The following is an 8,801-nucleotide window of genomic DNA, read 5'->3' as shown; positions in this document are numbered from 1 at the left end:
TTAACTTTTTGGGTCAAGATTGTTCAAATAATGATGTTCTAATGCAAAAATGTTTCTCAAACAGAAGAAATATCACACAAATAGCATATATCAAAACCTAAAAAATAAACTTACATGCTAAACATGCCAGATCTCATAACATTGATTTAAAACAATCATTTTTCAACATTTCAGATAAACTAATAATGAGCGAGAAATGGCTAAATCCAAATCTGATTAAATGAAAAATCCGAAATTATCTTCAAATAAGGAAAATTGCAAGAAATGGGAAATGGAAAGGGCCGAACGACTGGAACGGAGAGGATAGTGAAGAGAAATGGTAAAAAAACAATATTTTTAGAAAAGGACCAACTGTACAGAATAAAACTTGAAAATGATTATTTTTGTTAATTTTCCAGAAAAAGGGCCAACTGTACAAAATAAAACTTGAAAGGGCCAATTGTACAAAATAAAACTTGAAAAGATTATTTTTGTTAATTCTCCAGAAAACTAGATGTAAATCTATATAAAAAAATGGTCCCGGCGGGGCTCGAACCCGCGACCTTCGGCTCATAAGACCAACGCTCTAACCAACTGAGCTACGGGACCTGTTTGATAAGTAAACAGATGTAACATATTCAATTCTCTTTCTTATTTCTCTTCACAAAAATAAAATAAAAAGAATTAGAATGGTAAACATTGGATTGTAATGCAATATTGTTTCCATTTTCAATACGAGATCTTGGAAGGAAGTTTTTAAATGTTCATGTTGATAAGAATGTGAAAGTTCAAAATGTCAATGGATTTTTCTCCTTAAAAAATTAGAATAGAAAGGGACATTCTTATTGGTTGTGATACTCCCTAATGTCTATACAAATTAAAGTTTGAAAAACATTTGTGCTTAACTTTGTTAATTCTACATAATAATAATAATAATAATAATAATAAACGTGGTTTGTTTAATAAATTATTTGTTTGCTTGGATATAAATATTTGGATCACATATCTAAATAAAGAATTGAAAAATCAGTAGAGAATGAAATCTCCTAATATTTGGATTTTGTGAATTATATTAAGGAAAAATAAATAAAACACACGATAATAGAGCTGCCAATATAAGCTCATAAATCCTTCCAATTATACGCACTAATATTTGTGCACGTTTGCGTAATTTTCCCTAATTTAAAGAAGAAAATGATACTTACTTATTCCTTTATGTTATAAAGCTTATGGAGTAAAACAAAATAACATAAATAAAAATATTAAATCGTCTAACAATTTATTTGATACTATATTAGGTGGAAATTAGAACCTCGAACATTGAGATTGTGAGTACAAATTTTATACTAATTGAGCTATGCTTATATTAATCACTTAATTACTATCAATAACCATATTATTTGATATGATCACTTTGTCTTTTTCTTTTTCATTTTTCTAGGTGACTTTTCAGTTTACTCACTAATATTTAAAAGTTGGTAATTTAGTCCTGTATATGGTACCATTTTTCAATTATACCCCTCACGTTTTAAAAAAAAAATTCTTGAATTTCGCTTGTGATTAAAGTACTTGACACGATACTCCGGTAAGTTACTAAAAATTTGGATTCGGAATTGTATTTCTCACAACAAGAAAATTTGAAAATTTTGTAAGATCTTAGCCTGTTTGGTTCATGATTCATTTTTATTTTCATGTTTTTAAAAACAAAAAATACTATGAAAGAAAATTAAAATGTGTTTGGTATACTTATTTTCAAAAACAATTTTAAATATGCTTATTTTCAAAAACGATTTTAAAAAACAACTTTTAAAAAAACCCATTTTCATAGGCAATAAATTGTCAATTTCTTTGTTTCAAAATTTATTTTAAAAAATTATGAACACAAAATATACTTAAAACATTTATGTTAGACTACATAAATTAAAAATTGAATATTATAAATTTTTTCTTCGGAGTTGAGAAGTCTGTTTCTATCTACGAATTGTATCTCTTATTAATTTTTAGGGAAGAGTTTTTTTATTGTTAAATATATGAAGGAATATGAATATACCACTAATTTAAATGATTCAACATCTTATCAACATTAATCCTACAAATTTGTAGGATCTTCCTTTTCGATAAAGGTTTTTTTTTTTTTTTTTTTTTTCAATTTAGTTTGATGGAAATTATTTATATTATTTTCTCATAAATAATTTTTTATTCTCTTACACATTTTATTACTTGTATTTCGACAAATCAAAAAATTTTCTCCATCATGTAATCTCTCTCTTCTATTTTTCTTTCCCTTATTAACAATAAAAATTCATTATAATAACAAAATACTATATTAGATTATTATTTTTAATTATCTAGAATAATGAATTTTACCAAGCACAAATTAATATTTTCTCATATTTTCAAATTCACAACCAAACATAAATTTTGACTTTTGAATTCAAATTTCAAAATTTTAATTTAGAACCAAACATGTTTTCGGATATTGTAAAAAAAGAAGATTTCATTTTTGTTTTCTACTAATTCTTTATTTTCGAAAATAAAATTTCGGATCACAAACCAAACGGGGCCGTAATAACTTCAGGGGAGAATTCAACTTTTAAGAATAGTAGAAAACAATAGTAATTTTTGGGTTCGGTAGATGGATGATCCAAAATTTGGGGAGAAATGAAAGTTGCCATACTTTTTGAAGTGAGTTTTTTTTTCTCCACCTTTTACTGACGTTAAATTTGAGTGAAATTATAAAAAAGAAACCTTGTGCATGTTAATTAGATCTCTCGCTCTCTCACTATTTTTTCTATTTCCCACACATATCACTTTCCTTGTCACATCCCCTCCTAGATTACCTTTTTAACCTAAGAGGAGATGTGAAAGACAGCAGATGTCAACCCTCTTATGATATCTACTGCCAACTGAACCTGTTAACCTCACATTGTATGAGCCTGTATTACTGTGGGCTTAACTCTGTGGACCTGTTCATCAGTAATTCTATCGCAGAATACAACTTAACTCATTATCACAATACTCTAATTACAACATTATCATTCAGGAGATAACTTATTACAGGCCAAACTCTGACTCTAATTCTATAGAGACTAACTAATTATCGATCATTTCCATGTTAACACCTGACTAACAAACTCTTTTACAATGGTGACAGGCTGAACCTTCTTCATCAAGCAACCCACAATCCGGGAATCCTGAAACTCTCCTACTACTTGGGGGGAGGGGAAGGAAACAAAACATTGGAAAGCGTGAGCTGGAGAGCTCAGTAAGTGACACGTTTAAGAATATAAGCTTTTACTATGAAAATCTATTTTGCAAGCAACTTTCTAAATCATTAGCATGCTCTTCTAGCTTTAGTTTAGAAAACTCCTTTGTGCACATATGGCAAAGCGTCAGACTCCCAAATAATTTAGTGAAAACTAGAGTTCACTTAAATCATAGACTTCTAGACTTAGAACACAATATGCTAAATTGGAAGATTCATAAAACAAAATCACTAAAAACATCCTCATAGTTTTAGGGTTAAAATAAGCTTTTCACTAGGATCATTAAAAAATAAAATATCATCATATGTGATGGAAAAATAGGCATGCACAGCGGAAATGAGAATCGATTTTACTCTAATTACACAAATTAAACAACCCTAAATAAACTAATTAGAGTTATTTTGAAATATTACCTTTGAAGCTCCTAAAACTCGTCTATCTCCGCTCGAACACGAACCGGACAACCACTATAGCTGATGTACTATCCTTTGGACTCAAAACCGGATTGTGGGACCCGATGGATGAAGAACCCGAGAGAGAGAAAGAGATGGAAATAGAAGAAGGGATTTTGGGTTGGGTTTGAGTTTTTTTTTTTTAGCCCAATTTTATAAACTATTTTGGCAAAATGTCCAAAAGTGTTTAATCCAAAATGACAAGCCCATATTTATAGAAAAGGGCTATGTAAAATCGCATGAAACAACTTCATAAAAACCCAACACCTAGAATCCACTATCTAAGTGGGCTTAATGTCTCCACTATAAGCCAACACCTAGCCCAATATTTTGTTAGTGGAATTATCCAACAAAAGTTTGGATTTTCCCACTAACTTTAGTCAAAGGGCAAAATAGTCATTTGGTCAAAGTCAAACTTTGACCAAAAAGTCAACATTTTGACTTTTTATGATTTTTTTTCATGTTGACTAATTTTGACCTCCCAAGCATGAATCCGAATTCATTTTCTCGAAATCCAAATCACATTTGAATATAAGGTCGGTCAAAGTTTGAACGTATTCATATTCATATAAGGTCGGTCAAAGTTTGAACTTTTTACATTTTTTACCATTTCCATTATTTTCGAGCTTCCGAATATGAACGTATTCATATTCTTGATATTTAAATCACATTTAAACATTTAAGGTTGTTTCTCTAAACTGAAAAACCGACCACTATATCACATATACTTGTTGGTTTCTCTCTTTTTAGCTAATTCAAATAATTCGAATTATTCTATCATACTGTTCTAAATTTATTCCATATGAGCTAATAGGGGAACCTAATGGACCTATAGATCATGGGCTCCAACGATTCGAGATTAGCTGACTAAACTCTTTAGATAGAGCTAATCAACATTCGTTAACTCTCGGGTCATTCCATTATAGTCTCGTAGTTGCACTTCCCTCACTATAGATATATTTGTGTCCATATGATATAACCATGATTAGTAAACTAATCCTTCACAGGTTGTTCGTAATCTCGGCTGGGTCATAAAATCGTTTTACCCCCAAGACTATATCTTATTCCTTAAGTTCCACTGATCCTCTAATGAACAATTGGTTTAAGGTCCAACCTATAAATCGAATCCCTCTTAGGCCAATTAGAGGGTGGGGCCCCTTGTTTAAGACCTGGATTCAGTACTAAAGGGAACAACCTATCTATTATTCCCATAACGGGTAGGAGTGAATTCCGTCTTGTACCCTATATTCCCAGCTATCCACCTGATCTTACCTCTGAAATGGGAGGCTTATTGGGCCAGCGATAATGAGCTGCCCTCACCTATGCAGATCTAAGGATAATTCTGAGTGAACAAGAGTTCATAGTTAGTTCAGGATTAAGATTAAATTACCTAGGTCATCAATTAACGAAATAGTCAGTTTTATACATTAAACGACATTTAGAACGTAAAAAGTGACTATTTTATGGTGCAGTCTTATGTAAACTCTTTACATAGGATGCCCCAATTTTCATGTCTCCACATGAACGGTTTAGGATCACATCGTTTGTACTAACTACAAAATGGGCCGCATCCATAGTGTTCCCAGAATAAGGCGCCCAACCTTATTCATATACTATAAACCATTTGATTATATATTTGAACTTGATCCACATTTATGTCACTACATAAAGTTCAAACTTAAACTTAATAGCATCGGATCCTTAGTTTATTGGATTCATGAATATAGAATTAAATTTATTAAAGATTTTCAATTCGCTTTATTGAACAAGAATATGATATTACAAACTACGAGTTTTAGGACATAAAATTTAACAATATGATAATAGTAATTCTGAAAACCCTAAAAACATCCTATGAATTGATCAGATAAAATTTCTGTACCCTTCTAACCTTAGTTGGGTAGAGCCCCTTTTGTTTACATTCTCAACGCCAAAAACCTTAGCTGAGGTAGAATTCTACTTCACCAACAACGTCGATAATACTCTTACCTACACATAGAGATTTCCCCTTGATTACCATTGTCTCCTTCAACATTAGGGTGGAATCAACTTTATATGCCTTCGTCTCTTTCAGTAACAGGGACCCCAATACCTTCACAATCTTCAGTATCGGGATTCATAGCTAGGGTACTAAAACATAATTTCATAACCAAACTTTGCATATCAAAATTAGCATTTCTCATAAAACATAGCATTTCAAATAGATATCATCAGAAAGTTCATTATCATTAGGAATGCTTATGCATTTCAAATCATATTAAACATTGCATAACTCATGGTTCATAAAATTTCCTTTGAATTCATTCATGCATTTAAATATATTTGAAAACATTGGAGCTTCTAGCTCAACTAAGACACATTTGTACATAAACATACTTTAAAGATATTGAAGCACAAAACTCATGAAAGACTAACTCATTATTTAGTATGTTTTGAGAACATTAAACTCATATAATTTCAAACCTTGCATTGAAATGATGTTTGACACTAGGCCATACGTTTAGGTAAAACGTCATCTAGCTTGTTAAAAAATTCATGCTTTAACTTCCTTTTAAAATCCTTGATGTCTTAAGTAAAACATGGGTTTGATATTTAGTCTCCATAAAACCCTTATGTGTTCAACTTTAGCCTTTAAGAAAACTTAAATATGTTTTTTTGAGTACTAACTCATCTAAAGCATGCTTTTGAGTTCTCTATCAAACATATCATACTTAGTCATTTCAAACATACTAAAACTTGAAAACTAGTAAAAGTGTACACTTTGAAATACTTTAAGAGTTAGAAGCCACTCACACTTAGTTAACTCCCTTCCTAACCTTTTAGGCCTCGAACATCCCTTAGGCCAACGCACACTTCTTCATTCTGTAGTATAGTTGGCCGCATGGTCCCTTCTTGGACGCATGGTCCCTCCTTTAGCGCATGGTCCTTCCTGTTTTCTTTCATTTTCCAATACTTATAGAATCAATTTCAGCTCGAATAAGACAAAAATTCCTTCATGAAACTTATTAGTAATTGTCTTAGGAAGATTACCTTCAAATTTAAGCCTCTAACTTCTCTTTTAGAGCTCAGAATGCTCTAAATACCTCAGCCTACTCTGGATGCTTCAAATTCTCTTCACTTTTAGGCATCCTTCTGGTCAAATCTTATCATGGTAGCCTAGGGTTATATTCTACACTAAAAGAGATTCAAACTACTTCAAAATATTCTTCTTAGCACAAGCCAAATGCGCACATCGCTTGCTTCTTTCAACCCTTAGCTTCTCGCTTCCTCATCACCTAAATCCCAGGTTCAACTTTAAAAAAAAATAACTCAAAATATGTTCATTAAAATCCAAAACTTCCTTCTATGAACTTATTATATATTCTTTGAAATAGCTTACCTAGAAATTGGAGCTCTTAATTCTTCTTGAAACGATTGAAATTCATACAACATCATGGATCGCCCAATTGAACTTAGATTTTGCACTACCTCGATTCTTCTTTGATTTTTAGCATCAATTCATGGGAGTTTTATTTCAGCAGTCCCATATTTTCTTCCTCACTCATCCAGATTTTGGATGGCTTTGAGTTCACCTTTTTTGTTTGAGTGAAAAGGGCCAAACCGATCTCTTTTTAACTACCTCTATTTATAGATAATTGTACATGAATTTCCTGCCTTCATAATTTGCCAAGTAACCTCCCTAGCTGTCAAATTCTTCTTATTTGCTAATTTTCATGAAGCCACCTCATGCTTCAACCATGTTATGTGTCTTGCACTGCCCAACACTTCACTTTCAATGGATGGAATCTTGTATCAGTGCATGGATGTTCCTTTGCTCCCAACACATCACTAGGTTTCAAGCTTCCCAACGTGTGACATGTCTCCAAGCCAACCTAACCTCTATGGTAAGCCAACCAACGCATAGTGTGCCTCTTCCTCAAGCTAAATCCTTCAAAATGAGCTTCCTTTACCTTATAGCATAGCTTACTTCCTTGGCCATTCCTTTCCTTTAAATCTTCAACACATGGTGATCTTCAACACATAGTTGTTGCATAATTTCCAATGCATGAGGCTTTTTTAATGTTTTGAATGTTATACTTGGCCTTGCTCCTTAGGTAACATCTCCTCAACGCATGGTGCCTCAATCCTATCATTTCTAATACCTCTTTGGACACATGGTAGCCTTTGCCATACGTTCAACTTCATCTCTTTTCCTTCTTTTTTAGTATTTAAACTTTTCCTCAAAGCATGGTTTCTCTACTTGAGTTCAAAGCATAGTTCTTGTGTTTCTCATTGTGCTTTGCATCCAAGTAGGCTATTTTTCTTAAGGGTATGCATCCACTTGGTCTTCTTTAGGGTTTCTTGGTATAATTTCTTCCCAAGAGGTTGTCCCATGCTTTGTCTATGATCCAAGGATAGCCTTTTGCATGCCTAAACTCCTTGATTCCTACCTACACGTTGAGCATCCTCTTGACCATGTCTTCAATGCATGGTTGGCTTTTCCTTACCTTTACTTAGCTTGGCCAACCATCTCTTATCTTTCCCTGTTTATTATCACACATGGCCTACTAAACTAGCTCAAGGTGTGATGCATTCTCCTCCCATTGGACTACCGCCAACGTATGGTTGCCCCCTCTTGATAACACTTAGCAATTTATTTCCATGCTGAGTATTTTTGTGTGTATCCACCTCTTAGAGCATACATATCCTTAACTTAGCTAATCAAGCCTTCCTCTTCAAACTCTCCCAAGGCCAATGCAAGCCTTGCTTCCAAGCACCTTGGCCAACCTTCACAAGTTACTCCACCTCAGAGAATCCTTAGGGAGAAGTTTCGGGGGCTAACTCCCCTATCTTCTTTCTCTCACCATTTCGCTTTCCAAGTCTCGTTGATCTTCGCAATCTTCCTCTCAAATTATGGGCTCAACTTTCGTTTTAAAACACAGACTTAATTGAGAGAGAAAAAGAGGGGTCACTAGAGAAAGGGAAAAAAGAAAATCGAGAACGAAGGAAAGGCTAGAGTGGATGAAAAAAGGGAGAGAATAGGAAAAATTTTGGGAATTGAAAGACCTGGTAGATAAAAAGAGGGAGAGAAGAAGAAAAAGAAAACAGAAAAGGAAAGAAGATG

The 8,801-nt window shown here is 32.9% G+C and overlaps 1 non-coding gene across 1 annotated transcript; it reads right to left on the bottom strand.

Annotated features, from left to right (window-relative positions):
• Positions 1 to 514: 514 nt before the first annotated feature.
• TRNAI-UAU (transfer RNA isoleucine (anticodon UAU)) lies at positions 515 to 588 on the bottom strand. Its single transcript has one exon. It is a non-coding gene; the product is annotated as a tRNA-Ile (tRNA).
• Positions 589 to 8,801: the final 8,213 nt, after the last annotated feature.

The sequence above is a fragment of the Benincasa hispida genome, chromosome 2 (genome assembly GCF_027475165.1).
Source record: "Benincasa hispida cultivar pf3 chromosome 2, pf3_genome.v1.1, whole genome shotgun sequence".
NCBI lineage: Eukaryota > Viridiplantae > Streptophyta > Magnoliopsida > Cucurbitales > Cucurbitaceae > Benincasa > Benincasa hispida.
This window is presented reverse-complemented; position numbering and strand designations above follow the sequence as displayed.